The 23,413-nt window shown below is 51.1% G+C and overlaps 2 protein-coding genes across 7 annotated transcripts in view; one reads left to right on the forward strand and one right to left on the reverse strand.

The window, feature by feature from the left end:
- SKAP1 (src kinase associated phosphoprotein 1) overlaps positions 1–23,413 on the reverse strand; it is a 145,314-nt gene that overhangs the window by 91,394 nt on the left and 30,507 nt on the right. The window lies entirely within an intron of this gene.
- The window catches only part of ATP5MC1 (ATP synthase membrane subunit c locus 1), a 253,514-nt gene continuing 250,341 nt past the window's right edge, over positions 20,241–23,413 (forward strand). Inside the window, exon 1 of the mRNA XM_062626544.1 lies at positions 20,241–20,257. The gene's annotated coding sequence lies outside the window, so the exon portion shown is untranslated. The remainder of the gene's footprint in view (positions 20,258–23,413) is intronic.

A 23,413-nucleotide genomic window follows, 5' to 3' on the forward strand; every position in this document is an offset into this window, starting at 1 on the left:
TCCCCAGCTCCCAAGCACCATGTCCATCAGTTCCTAAGGACCATGCCCATCAGCTCCCAAGCACCATGTCCATCAGCTCCCAAGCACCATGTCCATCAGCTCCCAAGCACCATGTCCATCAGCTCCCAAGCACCGTGTCCATCAGCTCCCAAGCACCGTGTCCATCAGCTCCCAAGCACCACGTTCACCAGCTCCCAAGCACCATGTCCATCAGCTCCCAAGCACCATGTTCCCCAGCTCCCAAGCACCATGTCCATCAGTTCCTAAGGACCATGCCCATCAGCTCCCAAGCACCATGTCCATCAGCTCCCAAGCACCATGTCCATCAGCTCCCAAGCACCATGTCCATCAGTTCCTAAGGACCATGCCCATCAGCTCCCAAGCACCATGTCCATCAGCTCCCAAGCACCATGTCCATCAGTTCCTAAGGACCATGCCCATCAGCTCCCAAGCACCATGTCCATCAGCTCCCAAGCACCGCGTCCATCAGCCCCCAAGCACCATGTCCATCAGCTCCCAAGCACCGCGTCCATCAGCCCCCAAGCACCATGTTCACCAGCTCCCAAGCACCATGTCCATCAGCTCCCAAGCACCATGTCCATCAGCTCCCAAGCACCGTGTCCATCAGCTCCCAAGCACCGTGTCCATCAGCTCCCAAGCACCGCGTCCATCAGCCCCCAAGCACCATGTCCATCAGTTCCTAAGGACCATGCTTTTCTAAATGAGTTGAGAAAAATCACTAGTTTTCTCTCACCCTTGAAATTCCTTCTAAACCAGACCCTCCCAACCCAGCTCTACTTGGCAAACCCACCATATTCCATTAAAAACCCCAGAACACGTCTGAACCTGGATCTCAATACATCCAAAAGATCATAGTCCCTTCTTTCTCTCCTTGTTTCTCTCTTTCTTATTAACCCTCATCACAGCTAAGAATATACAAGAGTCCACAGCTAAGGATATATAAGAGTCCATAGCTTTGAATCCCATGGATTGGGAATCGGCAGGTTTTAGAAACAATTCAGACTTCTAATGGTATCTGAAAGGAAAAGGGGAGGGGAAGGATTTGGCCCAAAGAGAAGCAGCAACGTCAGGAATTTGATAGAGGAAATGATGCTGAGGTGGGTATTCTGAGCAAATCCTCTTCCTTCCTAGACAGAAGTCCCACGAGAAAGCAGGACCTGGGAGCCTGTAGGCCACAAACCCCATATGGCTGCATGCTGGTACTAATGTGCAAAACACTTGCAGGTGCTCTGCTAAATGCCAAGTAGAGAAAAGAGGAAAATAAGGAAACCAATCAGGTCCAAATCTGATGTTAGGAACAAGTAGAAAATAAAGGCTCCTTAACCAGTGCAGCAAAGGAATACATTGAAACCAGGGCACAGGGTGAGCCTTCCCTCGCCCGGATTTTGCCTTTCCTAGTGGCCATCTGCAATCTCATGCTCTGTTTGACAAAGCAAACATCAGAAGCTCCATGCAAGAAATGATGCACGGGACTGTGCTACAGTGAGCACTATCTGGTACAGGTGACCTAGCCCACTGGCCTGGGCACACAGCATCTTAGGGACTGTGAAGTGTTGGAGGATTTAGGATCACAATAACTTCAGTTTCCCTGATTCAATTCCTAATCCTCTGCCTCCACACACTCCTCAGGATGGAGAGAATCCCTACCTCATCCACCAGCAGCACCACTAGAGTGAAAGCAGCAACGTTCGGCACACACTGCACCGGCTCCTACATGGTCGTAGCCAAAAGGAACCCCTCCCATGCAGAATAAGCTGAAGATGCAGGAAACCAGCCACCAAAGAACAAAAAGACAACCACGAGGATGGCAAAATCACACCTTGTTTTCACAGGGCTTCCGTGACATGAGTGATAGTTGGGGAAATGGAGGAAACTACAGGGAACGAACTCCAGGAGCTGAGCAGAGAGGCAGGACTCCAGGTGCTCCTCTAAATTCTGCTGTTAAATCTCTTTCATCTTAAACAACTTCTTTTCCCCTCTGTTTCTCTTTTAATAAACCAGAGGCAGATATACTACGCTTCTGCCCAGGAGAAAGAGTATAAAGTGATCTGATACTTGTCAGAAGGGCTTCACGTAAGATCCTGCCCATTCCCAGCAGCTCCCATCCTCGCTAAGAACACATTTCAGACACGGATCCAGCTGAGATGAAAGCAGAAAAGGCTTTTCTTGGTATGAAGTATCTACAAAGGATGTTTTCGCAACACACAGTCCCGGCACTTTACAATCCACATCCCAGTCTGCTTTACAACAGCTTCCTGGCATGGTTATGCCTTATTATGACATTTCAGTGCATTAAAAATGCATTGGGCAAAGCAAATAACTTTAAAAAACAAATTTTAGCAATGTGGAGCTGTAACATTAATTGCTGGGCTGGTTTCTCTGCTTCCCTCTCAGCTACTGCAGCTCCAGCCATAAAGGTAGAGGACAAAACAAACATCCTGGGGTTCTGGCTTCCTCCTGGTGACGAGCCCACGCAGCTGAGAGCATCACGCGCACAGAAAATGATGCTATTGGTTTTCTTGCATCCCACTTGTCTTGCAGACACTCTGTCCTTCAAATTAAAAAATCTAAAGGGTTTAGATCTAATTTAAACCAAAAGACTGAGCTGAGCTCTGAGGCAGAAGCTCTTCCCTGTGAGGGTGCTGAGGCGCTGGCACAGGGTGCCCAGAGAAGCTGTGGCTGCCCCATCCCTGGCAGTGCTCAAGGCCAGGTTGGACACAGGGGCTTGGAGCAAGCTGCTCCAGTGGAAGGGGTCCCTGTGCATTACAGAGAACTGGAACTGGAGGAGCTTTAAGGTCTGGGATTCTATTAAATACAAACATCCCAGGACTTACTGAGCACATTTGTGCTTTCCTGCATGCCAATGGGAAAGACTTTGTTTCTAACCTACGTAAGAGGGCAGAATGAGGCCCAGCTGTTGGCGTTTTCAGCTCGATGCGCTCAAAGTCTCTTATCTATTTGAGTTCTGCAGAGCCACAAACACTGACTCTCCCTGCCCCATGGGGCACAGACGTCAGCAAAGGACCCGCAGCCCCTTCCTGTGCTCCCTGCCCCACAAAGGTCTCAGTCGCAAGGATTGCAGCTGACTTGCACAAGTTGTTTTACAGCATGGCTACAGCCCTGTGTCTATTAACTGATAATAATAGGGTTATAACAACAATTTTTAAAACTAAGACAATGAAGTCATACTGATAAAATAGGCCATAAAGAGGGATCTATAGCCTGCTTATTGCTCTGTAATGATGAAATACGGCTGACTCGCAGTTAGCTGGAAGAAGGAATTTCTTTTTCTTTAATACCACATCTATTAAGTAAATTTGGATGGAGTTCTGTTGTCTGGAAGCCACCCCACACCACTGGCACCTCACAACAACACGGCCCAGGTGGGGAAGAGAAGGGAATAAAGCCCTGTGCTTTCCACCCAAGGTTCCCAGGGTATTTCAGGCACTTTGGAGCTTTAAAACTTTATGGCCCTGTGTGCACAGATGAACAAATGTGATGGAGAGGGAAGGTGCAAAGAGGTTCTCCTTCAGGTCAAGCAAATAAAGGGTAACAATGAGCACTTTACCCTTTAATTCCTGCTTTGGTACCTCCAGAACATCTCAGTCCTGCTTCCTCCACCCAAGGCACATGCAGAGACCAACACCCTGGCATCTCCTTGGGATTGCAGCAGGGCAGGGGACCAGTCCCTGCCTTCAAAGGCATCACCACCACCACAAAATCACAGCTCTCCTGAGCCCACTTCTCCCGAGGCAACCGTGCTGCTGGGATGAGGATCAGTGGTTCACCCCAAGGCCTCTGGCTAACACCGGGAGGGTTTGCATCCGCACTGCTCTGAGCAAGTGAGTATTTTCACAGCTGCTCCGAGGTCCTTGGAAGCCGCACTCGGGCCTTTCAGACACCTCAGCTCAGCAAAGCAGTTAAGCACATGGTGACGTGTGGTAGTGATGACAAATCCTGCTCTGTTCTGGAGCTTAGAGGGGACGAGGCAGCAGAGTCCTTCACAAAGGACCTTCAGGGAGGCTGCGAATGCTCCATCCCTGGCAGTGGCTGGATGAAGCCTTGGGTGAGATGGTTTAGTGTGAGGTGTCCCTGCCCATGGCAGGGGGGTTGGAACTGGATCATCTTATGGTCCTTTCCAACCCAAACCATTCTGTGATTCCACAGCAACCACTGGCATTGCTCAAGTTCAACAGAGACCTCTCATGGGACACACAGAGGCTTGGGGTTCACCAGGAAGGCAAAAGAAAACACTTGAACATGGAGAGATTCTCCTTCCAGTTCACGTTCATTTTGCCAGCAACACAAAATCGCTGCTATTCCTTGGATTTTCATACCAAAAGCAGTTCCAGCTCCAGCTGAGACAGCGATGGAGCAGGGAGGACAGAAAGCCTGACTCCGGTGAACTGACCTTCCCAAATTACCCTTACCTGCACAAGACCTCTTTACAGCTTGAAGACTTAGCGATGCTATTGAGGCAGATGTTCTTCACCCACATTTGGCCTCATAGTGCTGGGCATCACTTAGCAGCGATGCTCATTCCTATACCCCAAAAAGAGAATCACTATGGGACTCAGGGGGAAACTGAGGCACGATGGAGCAGGGGGAACCCATCCTGCATCCCAACCCCTTGCCCGAGCCCCTGACACCACAAAGCTTTACAGTGGGCTTCACCTTTGTGTGAAGGTGCCCAAGAGCCACCCGAAACGCAACCCGTCGGTGGGCAGCTCTGCAGGGCTGCGGCCAGGGAGGATGGAGGAGGCCTGGCCTATCTTTGGGGGTTGCCATGGCTGCAAGGTCATCCTTGCAGACTTGGCTCTACCAGCAAGAGTTCAGACGGGTCAGCGTGTGACCGGCTCAAACCCCGAGGTTAAAAGTTCAGGCCGGGAAGGAAAAACCAATACGTCCACGCCGAGGCTGCTCTCCCATTTATTTCAATTTGCATCAAGCCATGCATATAAAATCCAGATAAATTCCATTCAGGTCCGGTGTTGCCTGACGCACAATGTATGCAAACAGATGTCTTTGGGGCTTTCACTCAGCTTTGGGGAGGAGACAAGGTGCTATGTTAATATATATTAATCCTACATAGAAACGTTGGGGGGGGGGGTTCTAATCCTGTTTTCCAGGAAAGCAGGGAGAGATTTTAGGTTTAAAACCACCGCGTTCCCTTCTCCCAGTTTTCATTTCCCCCCTTCTTTGTCATTTCCCCAGCTCTCCCAATCCACACGGTGTCATATTAGGAAAGATAATGAGTATTTACAACTGCAGCCCTGCTTGTCACTGCAGTTATAGCCTCTATTTATATCCTGTGCCACTTTGGCCAGATTCCCCATGACTGATGCCTTTGATTTATAGTTCAACGTGGTTCCCCCCCTCTTCTCGCCTCTCCTTGAGGTCCCACCTTCGGAGCCAAGTGGGGCGGCTGCCGCTCAGCACCATGGCCACGAGATGGCTCCTGGACCCCTTCTCCGGCCACCACCGGGGTCTGCACAGGGTCCAGAAATGCATCAGGACCTCCCAAGGGACCAACGCTGTGATGGGCCGTGGTACAGCACCGGATGGGGGGAACCCCCCCTTCATCCAAGCACTAGCACTACCTGCATCGATACACACAACTCCCCCAGAACTGCTTCGTGCTGCTTTTAAGAAATAATAGGAGAGAAGGAAAGAAGGAAAAAGATGGGAAATTGTTTAATAATTTAAAGAGAGCAAAAAGGGCCAGGACAAAAAGGTTTCAATGGCTGCACAGCAGAAAAAAAAGTCAAATAATTTGGTTTTCCCTAATATTAGCTTACCTGGGAGGGAAAAGGAAGAGAGATGGAGCGGGGGGAACCACATAAAGAACCAGAGGATGGTGGTGGGTGCCCCTTTTCCCTGGTGGAGGGCTGGATGAGCCCCGTCAGATGGGTAGATCTAAACAGTTGGTGCCTGCCCCAGCCCCTGCGGTGCTGGATCCCACTGAGGTGCTGGAGCATCACCCGAGCCAGGACCAGCAGGATGAAATAATCAAGTGTGAGTGTTATGGAAACACAGTGCAGCCTTCGAGGGGAAATTAGCCAGATTGTTTCTGTAACTCGTTTAATGGGAAACAGTCACACTTTAAGGGGTGCTTGAGCCGGCGACAGTAATGAGAAGCTGCTGCGCTTGGGTCCAGCGCTGCATAAGGGCTGTCATAAGCACATTTGCTCGCTCGCATCCAGCAGCAGCTTCCGGCCTTCCCAGCATTTTATCTTTAATAAAATAGCCTGACTTATAAAAAGCTCCTTCAGCTTTGGCACACGAGCAGCGAGCTGGTGAGCTCGGTTAGAAAGCAACTTGCTTCAAATCAAGTTGGGTTTTTCCCTTTGCTTTTAAGCTGTTTCCAGCAGTAAAACTCCCACTTTCAGGTGCCCAATAATTTCCTAATAATCCCCTTTAGCTTTTAATCCTCCAGGAAATAACCACCAAAAAAAAAAAATCATTTACAAAGTCTTCACTTAGCCCCATAAATTGAGAGAAACCCACAGGCAGGTTTCGCTTCAAGTCAGACGACCAGAATTCCATACATCAGAATATAAATCCAATTCTCTTTTACCTGCCAGGATTTCCTCGGAGAGCAATTCCAAGGTCATAAAGAACGGGCCCCATCCTGAAGCCTTTATGCAGTTTTATTTAGTGACTATTGTGGCTTTGCTGAGAGTTTTGCCCGTGACCCACAGTCCATGCAATGCCTAAGTAATGGTTTAATAAAGACTTTGACGTCTTAAGGTAAGAATATTGGGTCAAATGGCAATCGCCCGTACGAGAGCACGAGGGGATGTTTGTGTTACAAATGTATGGATGAAACCTTCCACGTGTTGGAAGCAGTTCCTTAGGCCAGGACAGGAAATTAATGAGGTACCCACTTTTCAATGACTAAAAACGAGGGAATAAAACCATTCCAGCAGCCCTCCATTTCTCAATGCGGACAAAGTGCCTTATTTTCATCATCCCTGTCAGTTATGACAAGTGCCGACTGGACAAACACCAGCTCCAGTTCTGGCCATTCATTTCTAGTCATGATGATTTGAGCAGAGGCTCAAGTGCCTAAAAATACAGACGAGGTCCGGTTTGGGTTGCAGGGGGGGGTTGGTTATCACAGAAAGAACAATAAACCATAAAAACAAGACAGGAAGGTTTCAAGATGCTTTGCAGCGGTTCCAGTTCCTGCCTTTCCAGGCTCTGCAAAACGGGCATTTCCACCATTAAAACAATAAGAGAAAATAAAAGGCATTTGCCCTCTCAGCCCCCCCTTGTCTCCTAAGATGTGCTGGAAGCCAAGTTGTAAGAAATAAGATTTACTGCACCGAGGAGCTTTTACTATATTTGTAGGGAGTGTTACTTCCCCTATCAGTTCCAGACTCCAGCTCACAGCATCCCTTGAAGAACAGATGTCCTGGGGCCGTGGAACCATTCATCCTCCCCACAGTTTGGGGGGTCAGGCCTGTAGGAGCCGCCAGCCAAGAGGGGCTCTGCAATTGGCATGAGAAATCTCCTTTTCTGATGAGCCAGAGGATCATCGGAAAGCGGGGCATTGCTGCGAGCAAAAGACGCTAATTTGCTACACTATGGATGTGGCTGGGGAGAGGCAGCGGAGAGGGGGGGAGAAGGGATGGAGGAATAAAATCCCACCCAGTTACAGAATCAGTGCTCGAACCTGCTCCCGGTTCTTCATCAGCGTGAAAAATGACAACTGCGCGGAGATTCTTCTCTGTCAGCAGCGTAAATGTGCGATTACAGCTGTTCATATTTTCACTCTAATGAAGGGTTGCACATTTAAATGGCGAGATTTATTAGGGAGCGCGGGCCGCCTCTGCACATGCAAAAAGTGCTCAGCGACGCCTAAACCGCTGCTTGTTTATTCTGGTGTCAATGATCGTTTCTCTCCGTGTTTAAATAATAAGAAGAAAGGAAGAACAGCCCCGTTTGGCCCCTTTCTGGGGGAGGAATAGACAAAACGCAACAAAACACAAAGCGGGGGGAGAAGGAAATCAGACAAAACCTCAAACTCCAAAGCAGGAAGGAAAGATGAGGAGCGGGGGATGAACTAAAATGAGAATGAACCCCCCCCACCGCGAGCGCAGGACCCCCCCCTTTATCCCGGCAGGACCAAGGAGCCGACAGCCCTCAATGCGCCGAGAACGCGGCCCGAGGTTGGGTTCATAAACAGGTGAAATGATGGAGTTTATTGCCACCAACATCCCCACTGAAACGAAATAACCGTGTTGCCGTCTCGGCCCCGCTGGAAGACGGATGGTAAACTTGACCTGCCGCTGGTACTATCCGAGTGCCATTTTTTATCGCCCTCGGCCACCCCCCCGGCGGAGCGCGCTGGGTAAATGCCTGTGCGTGGTCAGGTCAGGCGCGGGCGCGGGTGAAACTCCGTTCACATTTGCATACAGGCGGGTTTCCACAATGAAGACCCATCTGTTCCCGTCAGCGAGTACAAATCGAGTGTCACCCAACGCGCTGCAAACGGCAGCCGCGCGCGGCCATTAGCCGCAGGAACACTTAGCTCAGGTTACGGATATGGAACTGCTGATTTGGGTTTAAATACCTGATAACTGAAGACTTTTTATTACACGCGAACAAAGAGTGAACCTTGAACTGATCACAAGAGCACCCCGCTCCCCCATGGACCCGACACCCACCCTTCACCCTCTATTATCCGCACAAAACCACTGTATATTTGGGGGGGGGGACAACGCTCAACCAGATTGAAATGTCACCAAACAGATCTTAACAGCAACCGGTGACATCAAATTTATACAGGAGACGGGATGCATCCAATGGGAAAAGGGAGAAAAGGATGGGTGGTGCAAACAGAAGGCGAACTCTGAACTCTCCATGCCCTTTGAGGTCATTAATATTGGTGCAACGTTGGTCCTTGAACTTCTACATTATGCCAGGGTGGAAATATGTGCGGTCCAGGTTCAGCAGAGGTGAGGGTCTGTCCCCCTCCCATCACCCCAATCCCAGCTCTGGCCACCAGCCCCTTGGTGCTGCTCACACCGAGCAGGATGGGCCAGGACCCACATCACCTGTGTCACCCTGTCCCCAAAACCAGCTCTGTGCTCATGTGTGGTGAGCACCGAGGCCAGCAGGATCATGGGCCAAGTTCACAGCGAGCTGTTTGGGGGCTGCCCCTCATCTCTGGGCCATTAAGAGGTTTCTTGGGGAGCTGCTTTGCTCCGTTTCCCCTTTCAAGCGAGGGAAGCCCTAAACTTCCGAGATTTACTTCCACGATGAGCACAAAAGCCATTCTTTTGCACTCAGAACAAGCCTCCTGTCCCACAGTGGAGGCATTGGGCAGAAAAGCAGCAAAGCTCAACACCCATCCAGGAAGAGCAGTGTGACGACCACCATGAACCCCTCCTTGTTTCCACAACGGGGGACAACAAGCGCAGCCGAATCCTGCCCAGCCACCTCCCAGCATCCGCTGCCAGCTCCTCACCCCCAGACATCAGCACTGCCCCAGGGATGTAGGAGCCAGCCCCCCCAGAACTGATGCACTGAGCATCAGGCGCCACAGCCAAAACTGCTCCTAAGACCGCCAGAACAACCCCTGGCATGGACAGAAGCCACATCTTTACCGGGAGGAAAACACCGCTTCAGGAGCATGAACAGGAACACCGTTTCGTCCCACCAAAACCGTATCTGGGAAGGTGAAATCCCATTAAATCCCCTAAAATGGGCAGTTTTCATGGCCCAGCTGCCTTCCTTCCCCTCCTTTGGAAAGCTCCCCTAAACAAAGTGGGTATTTGCATATCACAGGCAAGGCCCTTCTCGGGATGCCACCCATTTGCATGCAAGGTGGCTGCTCCAAAGGAAGAATAAACCAACTCGGGGCGGGGGGGAAACCCATTACACAAGGTTTACCCTTCTGTTGGCTTCTAAAGAAAGCAAGCCCCATTAAAGAGCTGTCAGTGGTTTAATTCCCGTTTTCCTGCAGGGATATGCTCCCATTCCCATTCCCAACAGATAAAGCAACTCGTCTGATAGAAATATTGGCTGCTGGGTGCGTGTGGGTTGTTGTGGGCTGGTTTTTTGTGCGAGGAGTGAACAGGAACTGAACCTTGAACTTCATTTCCCCTTTGAACTCGTTACCTTTAAACAAAATTCCCCATGCTTTCCCTCTTCAAACAAATTTCATCACAATTACAGTCCCTTCCACTTCGCTTAAAGATATATAATCATTGACTTGACCTAATTACCTGGCGCAGGCCTTTCTCTACAAGGTGAAAGCCATATTGGTGTGAACAGAAGCTGACCCCTGTATTCTTGATACCCCAATTTTATTCTAATTATTGTATAGGAGGTTTTCCATCTTCCTCTGTCCTCCTATTCCCTCCCTCCCCCCGGTTGCTATTTGGTTGCCGGCGCGTTCGGTGATGCCCTTTGGGTTGGGAGCTGCCTGGAGACAGGCTGCAAAATACATCTTAGGTTGAAAAGAGCATATTCTTTTTTTATCCCCCCAACCTCATTCAATAGGGAACGGGGAGATTCAGCTCTGCAAAAGGCTGCCAAGAACAATCCCCCATGGAAGCACACGCGGCATCGCAAGCATGTGGGTTTGGGGACCCCCACACAGTGACACCCCACACCACAGTCCCCCCCCAGCGAGGCCTGGGCTGCTTGTCTACATGGATTAAAAGCTTTATGCTAGCAGGGAATGGGAATTCTGATGTGGAAGTTGAAGGCGATGTTTCCTGTAACTCCAGAGCAAGGGGATTGCACTGAGAATATAAGCACAAAGAACTGGGCTCCGGCTGGTCCCACAGTCCCCTCTTCCTCCAAATCCACGCGAGCCAAGGTCCCTCAAGTGCCAAGAATCACCTTTTTTAGCTGTATGATCTTGTGAGCCTGGCGAGCCCAGGACCCCCAAGCACATCACGCTCCTGGTTTCGTCATCCCCTCATTCACCCTCCCAAAACACAACGGAAGTTCAAGGGCGCTGGGTTGATCCTGGTCCAACACCACCTCGACGAGCCGGTGCGTTGGAGGCAAACCACTTCACACTCCTCTAACATCACCCCCCCTTGTCACCCTTTACCTTGCCCGTTTGCCTGATCAAACTGCAAGCTCTTCAGAGCTGTAACTCGGTGCAAAACAGCTTTGGTGCTGTGGTGGTACCACAAAACATCACTGCAATGGGAATTAAATCATCTTCCAGCAGACTAGGACAAGACTCTGGTACCTTCCTGCATAAGGTTGAAGGTTACTGCAGATCCCCACCTTCTCTAAGGACAGTTTTTCCCCTTACAAATGAAGTTGCAATGAAAGGATGGATCTTCCCACCAGTGTCTTTAGCCTGGTAGTTTCTAATGGCATTCAGAGCTGACGAAAGGCTCCAATTACCTCTGCAACACAAGATATTTCCCCTCTTATCCTTTCAAACCAACAAGAAGCAGCTCACAGAACCAGCTCCCCCATTAATAAAGGGTGCCAGGACCTGACAGGCAGGGTCATGGAGAAACACACCCCCCCCCCAAACCCTCTCATTTGTCTTGGGCAATTGAAAAATAATTAGCAACTGCAAAAGGGTTCAGTACCGAGGAGTAAACAAAGGGAAAAGGGTTCCTCCACATCACGGCCTGCGGGGCACAGCATGTGCGCATCCCCAAAGGTGAGCATCTCCCCCCATGACAAATGAGCCAAGGACGGGGCAGGAAGCGAAGGGGAGGGCAGGTGTGGAGAGGCAAAGAGCTGCTCTTTGCACTCGAATCCCTTCCTTGCTTGTCCTCCCCCTTGGCTCATAAGCCCCCACAACAAAGGAAGGAGCAGAGGCAGAGTGAGCCAGCACCGGAGTGTGCAGATAGGTGGTGCGCAAAGCCCGGCTCTGTGACACCGACGTCGTGCATCCATTTGTTATGGTCTCTTGGCGAGAAAGGCCATGCTCAGATGCCCTGGAGCTCCACTGTAATAAATAGACGCTGAAGATTAAAGGAGCAAATCCTACCACCTGCCCCAAGTCTGAACCCACAGATTTAGCATACTGGGGTACCCAAGAGGGATGGAGGCTTTGTAGACAGCAGAGCTATAGCCGTTTTATGGCAGTTTCTGCAACCTCAGGGCTTGTGCCTGTGCCCCTGGCTCAGAGAGCTCAGCTCCCCTGCTGAGCCCTGAATTCAGGGCTTGAACGGGAAGACCAAGGGGGAGGGGAGAAAATCAGTGCTTGTCCCAGTCCCCAGGCCTACCCCAGCCATCCTGGGATGGAACCGAGGACCCAAGCCCCAAAGTCACGGTGATCCGCACTATTGTCCTCCCCCTCCGCCCAGAGTTCTTTGATCAGCAGCAAGTTTGCATCTCAAAGAACAGGAGGGAAAGAATATTCAAATCCTCATCTTGTCTGGCCCTGCTTTCCCTTGGTGGGCTGGTGAGTTTCCCATTGTAAAAGTGGGTGGTTTCAACCTTCTTGCTTTGCTTTTCCATTGGTTGAGGGTTTTTTTCTGCATTGCAAGACCTTAAATAAGGTCCAACACATCAAATAAGAGAATTGAAGTATTTCTGACCCACTTGTTCCAATGGCATTTGAAAAGAAAAGCTTATGTTTGGGGTTTTTTTTTGGTTTTTCCCAACTAATTTCTCCTTCACTGGGATGGGAGGAGGGATGGATACAGGAGTGTCACCATCCTGATGTCCACTAGATGACAAACACAGCTCACAATTGGCAGCAAAGACTTCACACCTACGTGGGAGATACCATTACAGCTCAAGGGGTCTGAAGCTGTGCTCTGCTTCTTGATGGCTATAGAGGCTGTTCAGGTGGCCTTTGGGCTTCCTAGACTTGGATGAGGGGGTGAGCGTGGTACCCATCTACTGCTTTGTACTTCGATGGTTGTGTTTTCCTTCCCACCAATCCCCATTTGCATGAAGCCTTACAGGAATCATGATGAAGTTCCCAAACCTCCCAACCCACCGGCCTTTCCTTTTAATCACAGCAGAGAGCTAAGAAATACAGAAGGCAATGATCAAAGGTAGCACCACCACAATACCAAGGTGAAGCTGAAAAACGCTGGGGCAAATCCAATGTCACCCTCGTAAAATAACAGATTAGAAGAAAGACTCAAAAAGGAACTAAATTACTTGAGGAGCAGCCAGGCAATAATTGCCTTCATAGCAACCAGCAACCTTTGGGTTTGTGACGAGAGAATGACCTTAGGCACAGGTCAGCCTTTCTGATCAAGCTCAGAAGGAGCAGATGAAGGCTAATGTGGAAGATGCAATATATCTGGAGCCTTTCCTGGGCCTCTGATGTGGTGCCACAGCAAATCTCGCTGAGAAGCATTAATTTACCTCAGCTTGGATAGAAGCAATCGTCAGGCTGAGAACTGGCCCAAGGGCCACAGGCAAAAGCTGGTGATGAATGGTCCCGTGTCACGTGCGGGGGAAGCGGCTGTGTTGGGGTACTGCAGGGGATGAGCCCCCGTTTTATCTAAGGCAAGTAAACAGTCCATTAATTCAATGAGCAGGAAGATACTAAATTAGGTGGTAATGCAAATATCAAGTGAAAGCAGAGGAAATAATAGCAGGGGACATGGAGAGGTTAGGAATAGGGATAGAGGAATAAAACGAGATGCATCCTACTGAGGAATAAACCAGGGTAATACAAAAACAAAAGTCATCTGGAGCACATCCAGCCCCAGGGAATGTTATGGAGCAAAAGGAGAAATGTTATGGAGAAAATAAGAATTTCAGATGTAATCGAGGATCTCAAAAGTGAATTGGTTGCATGGGGCACAGGGAGCTCTGCACGGTGAGGAGGGGAGTCAGGGTAACGCAAAGCTTCTGCCAGCAATGATGCTACATCTACACAGGCTAAACCCCAACGCTGGATCTAGCCCAAAATCTCAGCAACTCAACCTAACACACTGAGCACAGGAAGGGTGTGCACAGGAGTAGGACGGAAACCGGCTCCCTCCAAGTCAGAGGCAGGGGACTGATGAACTCATCCTGCAGTCCCCGGCCCCCTGGAATAACAGGGTTTGCTTTGAAAGCAGAAGGCCCATGGCAGGGGGGTTGGAACTTGATGATCTTAAGGTCCTTTCCAACCCTAACTATTCTATGATTCCATGATATGAATGAGGTTTAAGGAAGCAGAAATCAGGACAGACTTGAAAGCTCCAGTGAGCCAAAGACTTCTCCTGCAGATGCCCATGGCCTTTGGGGGACAGCAGAGTTCTGTCTTTTTAGGGAACCAGAAGTGGGTAAAGCAGAGACACAAGTCACAGGGGGTGGGAAGCACCACCCTATAGATTAGTTTCAAAGACCGATCCCAACCGCATCCCTGCTCTAAATCCCCAAGGAGAGCTCATCCCCACCACACACATCCTCTCCACACACCTCATGCATCAGGTGTTTATCGAGAAAGGCAGAGTGCTTCCAGGATTTGGAACGAGTTCAGAGCGGACAGGGAGCTTCACCCCACTAAATTCTGTCCTCCCTTGGGTTTTGTGGCTTCTTCACCCACTGCTAGCAGAGCCCCTGCCAGGCACCTCTCTTGGCAGGCTCCCATTGCCCACAGCATAAGCCTGTCTCAGCACTAAGTGCCTTTGCCCCAGATACCATCAGTTTCAAGCTAAAATAAACTTCCCCAAATTCCATCCTGTTTGCTAACGCTTTGATCCTCCGCAGAGCGATGCCAGACCATTTTCATCTGCAGCAGATGGCCAACGTGCACTGCTAAATGCAGAAGAGGTCTTTGGCCAGAGAATCTGAGCACGGTTGCTGGGGCTCCAAGGCTTTCAAGATGTGATTGCCACCTACACCACAGGCTCTTCACTGGCCCTGGGTCAAGCCACTTGCACTCTGCATCAGCCCCAGCTCTATTATTCCCTCCATTCCAGTGGATGAATCTGACTCTAAAAACCAGGCTAATGCTCTCCAACTGCTACTCTGTGATTTGCCTCCTAAGCTCTTTGGGATGGTCCAGGCAAGGCAGCCAAGGCTTCTTTCTCCAAAGGCTACCCAAGTGCCAGGAGCATCCCTGCGCTGCTGGGAAGGTGCCACTGCGAGGGCAACTTGGTTAAATACCGCAGCGGCAGAGACACGGCCCTGGGTGAAGGGATGCTTCAAGGAACCCATCCATCTGCCAGAGCGGTTGCTCAAGCGCAGGGCAAGGGTGGATGGAGGAACAGCAGCAATTCACCAATCTCAAACGGCAGCTCCCACTTTAACCTACGAGTGCAGGAAAAAGAATAGGGGTGAAGCTTTGTAACCAAATAAAGAGAGCTGGGAGCTCAATAACAGGCATTATCCTATGGCAAAGATTTTGTTATTGTTGAGTACTGATTCCTTTATCTCTCGGAGACAATCAACCTTCAGCCAGAGGAGTCTAACCTTAAAACCCCATAACTCAATTTTACATAGTGTTAAAGTTTGGGGGGATATTTGTCAGTGCTGGAGCTGATACAATCAGTCTGGAGGACCCCAGAACAAAGAGCAGCGGGTGAAGAGCATGTCACCTCCACACACATTCGTTTCCTTGATGAACAAGGAGCTATTAGTTGGCGAGAAAGCATTATCAGGGGTGAAGGATGATGCCGATTGTTTCGGCTGCTCTTCCCGTGACACTGGATTAGAAGAAGGAGTCCCAGTGTTTGCTCAGTGCCCCTCTGCCCCCAGCACACACAGGTAGGCGGCCGCACGCTCCCGGCCACCCTCCACCACGGAGCACAAAGCGATCAATCCGGACACCCAACCCCTTTCAAGCGCCGCCATCTCTCCGAGGGTTACACAATGAAAGTTTACCTGGTTTTAAGAAGCAGTTCATCACCAGGAGCCTTAAACAAAGCTCCTCCTAAACCCCACGTGTGCAGACACACGCAGAATGCCCCCGTGCTCAACGACAGTGATGGAACGGCCAAGCGCAGCCTCTCCGCTCGAGTAAACCCACCGGCAGGTACACCAGCCCCAGAGAGAAGCTCGCTGAATAAAGTTACACTTGACTCCTTCTATTTAAAGTAGAAGGGAGAGAAGTTACAAGAAAAATTGAAGAAAAGAGGCTTTTCCTCCCCTCCAGGTGTTCTTGAGCACATTTCGCTTTACCATTTATTATAAGCAGTCTTTAAATTAAATTCTTCAGGACAGTGGCTTTATTTTTGCATGGAGTGATTTTCAGCAATGCATAACCTGAGTCATAATTTCATGTATTCCCCGTGGCTCACGCTGAACCACACACTGAAGCACATGCTTAAGTCGGAATGAAGTCAGTAGTAGTTTAGTGTGTGTTAATGTATATACAGCAAGGGCTTTTATTGCTGTCCAGACCATTTCTCTCAGCTGGGAATTTGGTAGTTCAGGACTTGTTAGTGTTTGGAGATGGATCCTGCAAGATACAGGTACAATTATTACTACTGCCATGAACAGCTCCAGCCAGACAATACCCGGAATGTCTTTGGAGGGCGAAGCTGTCTGTATTCGGGATAAGGGATAAGGGCCCCAAGGCTCATGAGTACCAAGAGCATGGGGGAAGCAAGTGGCTTGGTTGCCTTTCTGTCCCACAGAGGGATGAATAGAAGTTCACCCTGCTTTCAGACAAGTCTCCTTGCCGTTCACTCAGAGGAAAAGCCTCCTTCACCTCCTCTGCTGACCTCAGTACACTCAAAATCCTATCTCCAAGAAAACAACCCCCAAATCTTTCCTCTAACCCCAATGTATTTCAAAGACACAATCTGGAGCATCTCTCCCCTGTGTTCCTGCTGAAGCACACACAGAACCCACCAAATATTCCATCTTATTCTTATCTATATATTTGGACAAAATGTCTATCTTATGTTTGCTGCACCCCATCACTACCAGTGCCAAGCACACTCAGCCCCCAGCCTTCTGCAAAGGCAAAACCCCATCTCCCAAGCCTAGACAAGGTCCTGGGGGTCAGATGCGGCGGTCTGGGCATCCTCAGGCTGCTTCTACACAGCCACAGGGCACCAAAGCTGGCACCTCTGCTGCCGTGCTGCCGGGCCACAGCACCCTGCCCTCCAAGCACCCCTCCTACAGAGGAGACCCCAGGCAGGTCAGTAATGACAGATGCTGGTGCCTATGAGTTTGGGGCACTGGAACCACTTGCTTTTGACAAAGGGCAGAAGAAAAGCGGCCATGAAGTTCTACCCCGGCACTTTGTTAACTCCCATTTCCTGCATATTGATCCCTCTGCTGGGGAGAATATGGAGACACAAAGCGTTTATGCCTTGGATTTACATCCTCATGAATAAAAAGGCCTTTAGGAGGCTGGTGCCCAAGTAATCCCAGCGTCCCCCCCCAGCTGTAACTCGGCACATTGATAATTCAGGGGTGTTTGATGTGGGGAACCTGCAATGCACCACGAGAGGAAGCTCCATCCCTCTGACATCCCTCCTGGGAGCCGCCACCACCACCCGGCTCCGCGCACCCGAGAGCATCAGCTCAAAGGCGCCAGTGCTCCCGCTGAAATAATGGACGTGCCGAGGGCATCCCTGTGCTGCAATTCATTTGAAGCTGGGATCGTACGGCAGCGGTCCCTGTTTCCATGCAAAGTTGCTATTAAAACCCAAATAACACCTTGTCATTAGAGACTGTCCTCTAGGTACGGAAAATAAATCTCTTCCCCTGATCCTGCGCTTCCAAAGCAATACAAAGAAACTTTAATTATGCCTTTTCCCTGTCGGCGAGCAGCGGAGCTGGCAGGTTTGTGCTCTAGAAGAGCTGCATTAATAAGTTATCGGCATTTCGGTGACTTGGAAGTGATTTCAATTACAAATCCTGTGCGGGGCCCCAGCGAGCTGCTGAGGGTTTACACCGCACGGCTCACAACATAGCTGCTCTGCCTCAAGAGCTCTTGCGAGCAGGGAATGACTCGAGCAGCTTCAACACCCCAACCAAACAGCGCCGTGGTTGGGCAGGAACCCGTTTCCAAACCACAAACCCAGGCAGGTGACACCCAAAACCCCACTCACAAGCACGGTATTGAGTGTAAAAGCAGCGCAGGCTTTCAGATCCTGAGGCTGCAAATAACCAGCATGAAGTGAGCAGAGCATCACGGGCGCGTTCGGGTTGGACCTTCCAAGCTCAGCAATGAGCAGGGACATAGAATCATAGAATAGTTAGGGCTGGAAAGGACCTTAAGATCATGCAGTTCCAACCTCCCTGCCATGGGGGGGACACCTCACACTAAACCATGGCACCCAAGGCTTCATCCAACCTGGCCTTGAACACTGCCAGGGATGGAGCATTCACAACCTCCCTGGGCAACCCATTCCAGTGCCTCACCACCCTAACAGGAAAGAATTTCCTCCTTAGATCCAATCTAAACTTCCCCTGTTTAACTTTCAACCCATCACCCCTTGTCCTATCACTACAGTCCCTAATGAAAAGTCCCTCCCCAGCATCCCTATAGCCCCCCTTCAGACACTGGAAGGCTGCTATGAGGTCTCCACGCAGCCTTCTCTTCTCTAGGCTGAACAGCCCCAACTTTCTCAGCCTAAAACACCTTTGACTCCATCACGTTGCTCAGAACCACATCCAGCCTGGCCTGCAATAGCTCCAGGGATGGGACATCCACCACCTCTCTGGGCAATCTGTGCCTGTGTTTTACCCCTCTTTTAGTGTAAAACCATCACTGCTCGTCCTATCACAACCAGCCCTGCTAAAAATCTCTCCCCATCTTTCTTACAGGCCCCTTTTAAGAACTGAAATTCCACAATAAGGTCTCCCTGGAGTGCTCTCCAGCTGAACAACCCCAACTCTCTCAGCCTTTGCTCACCAGAGCAGTGCTCCATCCCTCTGATCACTCCTGTGGCCCTCCCCTGGACCCTTTCCAACAGGTCCGTATCTTTCCTGCACTGAGGAAGTACTCCATCATCCAACTTCGATGTGGGAGCTTCAGGCATAGGCTGGACCAAAACACTGCAGGGCCCAATCTTGCTCCGTGTCAGGATTACATCCCAAGGAGAGCACTAAGGAATGTCCTGCCTGGTGATTCCTAAGGGAACCTCTGGTCCTACCCTCGATGATAAGGTGTCTCCAATATAATGTATACGTCCCCTTCTGGCTGCCTGCAACCAACCCACCCTCCTCCTCTCCACCCCTAACAAATAACCCTTACTATGGAGCCGAACCCACCTGCTCTGTATAAAACAGAGCCAAACCTTTTGAGCAGCCAGACACCCGCTCCAGGAACATATCTGCACAACGCCAGGGCCATTAGCACACCGGGGCTGAAAGCACTGATGTTAGGGTGCGTTTCCAGTCAGAAAATGCTAAAGCAAAGAACAGGAGCCCTAGAGCCTGGAGGGAGGCTGATTTCTGTACAGAATGTCACCATAGACAGGTATTGCTTGGAAAATACATCTTCCTATCCATGGATTCAGGCCTGTTCTCCTCCCCCTGGCAAAGCTCGCATGGAACTGGTCAAACCTGCTCAAAGCCATGGTAAGGAATAAGGAGAAATAAGTGATCTGTGGTTTAACATCTCTTTTAGGTGATGCTTGAGATCAGAAAGGAAACGAGCCAGGAGAAACCTTCGATGGCATCACACTTGTCACAAACCCCGTCCTTGAATGTCTCCCACCCTGTTTCATAGAGTTTTAAAGTACCTCAACAGCACGTTTATAATAACATGGTCAACAGCAGAAAAAGACATTTCTGGACATCAGGGAGGCAGAATAATTGCTTCTAATGGTATCTGAAAGGAAAAACGTAAAGCTTTCAACGCCAGTGTACGAGGCATTTCCCCTCATCCGCAGGCATTCAGGGCGCGATCCATACACATCAGAGAGCTTGGAGCCACTCAGCATTCCTGAAACAGGTTCTTGCTGCTTTTTACTTCATGCGATTGGCTCTCACTCCTGAAACAGCAGCATTTGGGCAAGTGGCTCCTTCACTCCCCCCCGGCCACGCTTCCCACCCCTGCATCCATCACCCAGCGCCTCCATGGTTATCCTGGGGCAGCGGCCACAACCCTGTCCTTGGGGCAGGAGACCACGGCTCCCACGCTTGGCGTGGAAAAGCAGGGATCTGCTCCTGCACCCCCGGCAGGAAGAAGGGACCCGGAGGAACACCCGGGCTGGAGACTGGGTGGGGTTTGGGGGTCGGTTTTAGGGGGGTCTTTTGGTTCTTGGTTGTGGGCTCACGGGAAGCGGAAGGAGCCAACGCGGGACCGCGGCCGCGCACGGTGCAGCACCGCTCTGCGCCACACGGGGGCGCTGCAGAACTCCGCTGCCGCCGCCGCCGCGCCCCGGTTGCGGAGCCGGCAGTGACCCCCCCTCCCCGGCGGTGAGAGCCCCCCCTTACATCCCTCAGCATCACTCCAGCGGTGGAACCCCCCCTTACATCCCTCAGCATCACTCCAGCAGTGTGACCCCCCCTGCATCCCTCAGCATCACTCCAGCAGTGTGACCCCCCCCTGCATCCCTCAGCATCACTCCAGCGGTGTGACCCCCCCTTACATCCCTCAACATCACTCCAGCGGTGTGACCCCCCCTTACATCCCTCAGCATCACTCCAGCGGTGGAACCCCCCCTTACATCCCTCAGCATCACCCCAGCGATGTGACCCCCCCCTACATCCCTCAGCATCCCTCAGCATCACTCCAGCGGTGTGACCCCCCCTTACATCCCTCAGCATCACTCCAGCGGTGTGACCCCCCCCTGCATCCCTCAGCATCACCCCAGCGGTGTGACCCCCCCTTACATCCTTCAGCATCACTCCAGCAGTGTGACCCCCCCCTGCATCCCTCAGCATCACTCCAGCAGTGTGACCCCCCCCTTACATCCCTCAGCATCACTCCAGCGGTGTGACCCCCCCCTTACATCCCTCAGCATCACTCCAGCGGTGTGACCCCCCCCATCTCTCAGCACATCCCTCAGCATCATCCCTCAGCATCCAGCGGTGGAACCCCCCCCCTACATCCCTCAGCATCACTCCAGCAGTGTGACCCCCCCCATTCACATCCCTCAGCATCACCCAGCAGCGGTGTGACCCCCCCTTACATCCTTCAGCATCACTCCAGCAGTGTGATCCCCCCCAGTGTGACATCCCTCAGCATCACTCCAGCAGTGTGATCCCTCCCCCCCAATGTACATCCCTCAGCATCACTCCAGCGGTGTGACCCCCCCTGCATCACTCCGCATCACTCCCGGGGTGTGACCCCCCCTGCATCCCTCAGCATCACTCCAGCGGTGTGACCCCCCCCTTACATCCCTCAGCATCACTCCAGCGGTGTGACCCCCCCTGCATCCCTCAGCATCACTCAGCATCACCCCAGCGATGTGACCCCCCTTACATCCCTCAGCATCACTCCAGCGGCGTGACCCCCCCCCCCGCATCCCTCAGCATCACTCCAGCGGTGTGACCCCCCACACACATCCTTCAGCATCACACCAGCAGTGTGACACCCCCCTCCCCAGCACCCTGAGCACCCACCCGCACAGCACAGCACGCATCCTGCCCAAACAAATTTGCGCCTACCTGCACCACACGTTCTGCAGGACCACTCACAGCCCCGATGGCCCTGCACACCCACCTTGCGTAATGGACCCTGCACAATGGACCCTGCATACTGAAAACACTCCTGCGTTTTTAAATCCTGCACTTTTAAAGCAATTCATTCCACATTTTGGAAATGATTCCTTAAAGGCTGGAAGTGTGTAGGAAGTACAGTGGAAAATGCAAGCAGAGTACTTCAAGCAGGGAAGCATGTGTCCGTCAGAACACTACACAGTTCAGGGAGAAAGGGCATGGTTCTCCAGAGCACCAAGAGAGAACACAGTGCACCTTGGAAGAGAAGAGCACATCCATCCCATACTGGGCACAGGGCGGCTGGAGCCTAGCATGGACCAGACAAGAAACTCCACAAGAAGTTTACAGGCTTCTCCCCTGGAGCCAGCATCTTGCTTCTGAAGAGCTATGGACAAAGCTCATGTTGGTGCTTTATTGTTTCCCTACCCATTTCTGTGTATTAGAAGGCCAAACATGAGCAAAAGGGGCCTTCTCCAGAGCACATTCCTGTCACTGGGAATTATGCTCCCTTCCTTCCGTATGCTAACCTCTGCAATAGAAAACAGAGTACATCACTGCTGAAGCTGTTGGGACACAGCAGCGCAGTCAAGAGCCAGGCACGGGGCAGAAGCCACAGTGGTCCTCACCCCCTTCATCTCCACATGGATCCAGGCTCAGCATCCCTCCAGCAATGGGTAAGATGCTCTGCAATGATCACAGAAGCCCCACTTCGAGCCGTATTTAGCAGTGCTAAACACTAAGAGGTGCAACTCCCACCCCTCAGGATGCTTTGGGATCCATCTTCAGTAAAACTAAATGAACACACACTGGCAAACCCAGTGATTCCCCAGTTTAAAAGACAAAGGCTTCAAGCTGTCTGAGTACATTACATGGGAAGGGTCTCCTAAGAAATACTTATCATTCTAACAGTACTTAGTGGTTCCACGGTGCCTCCCAGCACTGTACAAACATTAGCTTCTTAATCACTCATTAGGGACGATCCTATAGAGCTGGGCCATGCCTCATTGAGTAAAGTCATCCCCAACCTGCTCAGCTCCTCTTGCTTCCTCCAGGGACAACTGGGAAGGTTCTCTGACTCCTGTGAGAAGCTCAGAGCCTGTTCCACGTGAGCGGTGGTGGTGGCATTCCCTGCCTCCAAACTCTCCCATTTTGGATAGCAAGGAGAGGTAAAAGCGAGCATCACCCCAGTCAGAGACCTTCCTCCTTTAGAGCCTTGCATTATGGAAGCTGGGGGGTCAGAAAGTTAGGGGAGGGAGGACATAGGAGCCTTTAACAGTGTCATGGGATTGCACCTACGGCCATAACCTCTTGTTGCAAACCAGGGCTGCAAAGGGATGGGGAAAAGCCACAGGAATGCTAAGTATGTTCCCACAATCGGACAAGTTCTTCTCCTGGCCTCAGCTACATGGATTCCCCTGAGCATCAGCCACCCGTGCTGCATGAGTGGAGCAGCTTGCTCCAAGCATCATCCACCCTGGCCTTGAGCACTGCCAGGGATGGGGCAGCCACAGTGCCCCCACAAAGGGGCCCAGTAAAAGCAGAGGTTTGCCCAGCTCAGAGAAGGCAAACCTGGACCATGATGAAAACCAGTCCATGAAAGTCTTAGAACTTTCTGCTTTTCCCACAAGGATGTCCTAATCAGCAGTCAGGCCTGTCTGACACTGCCTTTAGCTTGTCCAACGTACTGATTTCAACTCTCAAGTGACTGATTTCATACTTGTTAAAAGAGATCATTGCACTTTCTATCGTCAAAGGAGCAAGCAAAGAAAACACGCCAAAAAAAAACAGAGTAAATCATCACAGACATTCAAAATCCCAAAGGAAACCCCAACCCTGATCCATCCCCATCCAACTGGCAGACATCAAGAAAACCCCA

This window comes from Pezoporus occidentalis, unplaced genomic scaffold (genome assembly GCF_034315485.1).
Source record: "Pezoporus occidentalis ecotype Australia unplaced genomic scaffold, CSIRO_AGI_Poc_V1 ctg293, whole genome shotgun sequence".
Classification (NCBI taxonomy): Eukaryota; Metazoa; Chordata; class Aves; order Psittaciformes; family Psittacidae; genus Pezoporus; species Pezoporus occidentalis.